The following is a 2,692-nucleotide window of genomic DNA, read 5'->3' on the forward strand; positions in this document are numbered from 1 at the left end:
AGTGTATAGAAATGTATTTTTATATGTCAATCATGTATCCTACAACTTTGCTGAACTTGTTTATTAGTTCTAACAGTTTTTTTGTTTTTTTAGATAGAGTCTTGCTGTGTTGCCCAGCTGGAGTACAGTGGCATGATCTTGACTCACTGCAACCTCCGCCTCCCAGGTTCAAGCAGTTCTCCTGCCTCAGCCTCTCAAGTAACTGGGATTACAAGCGCCTGCCACCATGCCCAGCTAATTTTTGTAATTTTGGTAGAGTCAGGGTTTTACCATGTTGGCCAGGCTGGTCTTGAACTCCTGACCTCAAGTGATCCATCTGCCTCAGTCTCCCAAAGTGCTGGGATTACAGGCGTCAGCCACCACGGCCGGCCCCAGCTGTTATTCTTGAATCCTACTTACTTAAAGGTATTTTATTTCACTTGTAAATTCTGTTGAGAGTCGCTAGACTGGAATGGTTTCTATGCTGGGACCTGAGACCTAGGAATATGGGTATTCCTTGCCCATTAGAGATAGTTTCCTCTCTGAAATCTTGAAATTTCCTTACTTCTCGGCCTTCTTCGTGCTCAAAATACTCAGCATCTCAATGGCACCCAGTTCCAGAGCAGCCCGTCCCCACCTTGTGTTTCTTCCCATCTTTCAGCTGAGTGCCTCGAAGGACAGCTGCTTCACATAATGGGGACCTGCTTATTACATTCTGTACACACTCAGCATGACATGGGGGGAATATGGTACTCACTTTCCTTGTTTCACTACATAATTGTTGCCCATTAGAATATCTGTTACATCAGTGAGAGTCAAACTGCCAATCTCTATCATTAGGTAAGAAAACATATTTCATCCAGTCTCTTTTTAACTTTTCTTCATTGCGTATTTATAAAATACTTTTCGTCAATGTGTGCAAGAGTCCTAACAATGGATCCTTTCCTTTGCCTGGATGATTTTTGAGCAGTGGTCATTGGGAGGTCCTCTGGCCTCTGTACTTGGAGTTCAGATGCAGACCAGAGGGCACTCTTTTCTCATTCTTGCCTTATGTTTGGTGCATTTGAGGGCATTTTGAAGGTTGTACGTAACAGAGCTTACCTTTCAGTAGAACCATAGTTCTCAAAACAAATTAAGAAGTGCCAGGTCATTTCCTCAACTTCCTCCTTGATGGTGAAAGAATGAGAGCGTATCTTTAGTTCTCTCCTTTATTCTTTAGACCCCAATTACTACTACATTCTGATGAAATAATTCATTTTCCCTTTGTCTCAGAATCAGGTGTATAAGACTTTTACAGGGATGGGTCAGCCATCTCTGGACTAATAGCTGGATTAAGATATTTCCATGTCAATTCTGCTTAGACTCTGTTCTTGGGAGAAGAGGTACAGAGCACGTATTTTAAGTATGTGCTTAGACAAAAAAGCATTCAAAAATCTCTGATTTACAGGAGTAAATGTGATCTATTCTCTAAGAAAAAAAATCTTTGGGAGATTATTGGGACCTATTTGAGTCTCTTTCTCTGGATTAAATAAGAATAATAATGATACTGGCTCCCAGATTTTAAGTGATCATTTATCTTTGAGTGATGACAATGCAGGTGATTTTAAAAAACTAAAACATAAATTTTAAAAAAGTAAGAGATGTTGGCCAGAGGTGGTGGCTCATGCCTGTAATCCCAGCACTTTGGGAGGCCAAGGTGGGCAGATCACCTGAGGTCCGGAGTTTGAGACCAGCCTGACCAGTATGGTGAAACCCTGTCTCTACTCAAAATAAAAAAAATCAGCTGGGCATGATGGCAGGCGCCTGTAATCCCAGCTACTCGGGAGGCTGAGGCAGGAGAATCGATCAAACCCAGGAGGCGGAGGTTGCAGTGAGCCTAGATCACACCACTGTGCTCCAGCCTGGATGACAATGTAAGACTCCATCTCAAAATACAAAACTAAACAAAAAATAGGCAATGTTTCACAAATTTTCATGTCATCTTTGCACAGGGGCCGTGCTAATCTTTTCTGTATTGTTATGTGTTTAGATATATGCTGATAAATAGTAAGCACAGGTGATTTTTTAAAATAAATTTTTACATTACATTAAACTCATTTATTTATTTATTTGAGACAGGCTGTCACTCTGTAGCCCAGGCTGGAGTTCAGTGTCGTGACCTTGGCTTACTGCAGTCTGGACCTCTTGGGCTCAATCTGCCCTTCTGCCTCAGCCTCCCAAGTAGCTGGGACTATAAGTATTCACCACCATGGCTGGCTAATTTTTGTATTTTTTTGTAGAGACTGGGTTTTGTCATGTTGCCCAGGTAGTCTCAAACCCCTGAGCTCAAGCAATCAGCCCTTCTTGGCCTCCCAAAGTGCTACGATTACAGACGTGAGCCACTGTGCCCAGCCTATTTTAATTTTTTTGTCTGTGTCATGACAGTGGGTGATTTTATTTTTATTTATTTTTATTTAATTATTTTTTTTTACATTTAATTTTATTTTTTTAGAGACGGGGTTTCACTTTGGTCTCGATCTCCTGACGTCATGATCCGCCCACCTCAGCCTCCCAAAGTGCTGGGATTATAGGTGTGAGCCGCTGTGCCCGGCCCATTTTTTTTTTTTTTTAATTAAAAAATAGATTTCATTGGCCGGGCGCGGTGGCTCAAGCCTGTAATCCCAGCACTTTGGGAGGCCGAGGCGGGTGGATCACGAGGTCAAGAGATCGAGAC

At 42.1% G+C, this 2,692-nt stretch overlaps 1 protein-coding gene and 1 non-coding gene across 2 annotated transcripts in view; one reads left to right on the top strand and one right to left on the bottom strand.

The window, feature by feature from the left end:
- Positions 1-2,692, top strand: part of RTF1 (RTF1 homolog, Paf1/RNA polymerase II complex component) — an 80,970-nt gene that overhangs the window by 37,886 nt on the left and 40,392 nt on the right. The window lies entirely within an intron of this gene.
- On the bottom strand, positions 1,926-2,031 carry LOC119471714. Its single transcript, XR_005200778.1, has one exon. It is a non-coding gene; the product is annotated as a U6 spliceosomal RNA (small nuclear RNA).

Source organism: Cebus imitator, unplaced genomic scaffold (assembly GCF_001604975.1).
Source record: "Cebus imitator isolate Cc_AM_T3 unplaced genomic scaffold, Cebus_imitator-1.0 Scaffold70, whole genome shotgun sequence".
NCBI classification, from domain to species: Eukaryota; Metazoa; Chordata; class Mammalia; order Primates; family Cebidae; genus Cebus; species Cebus imitator.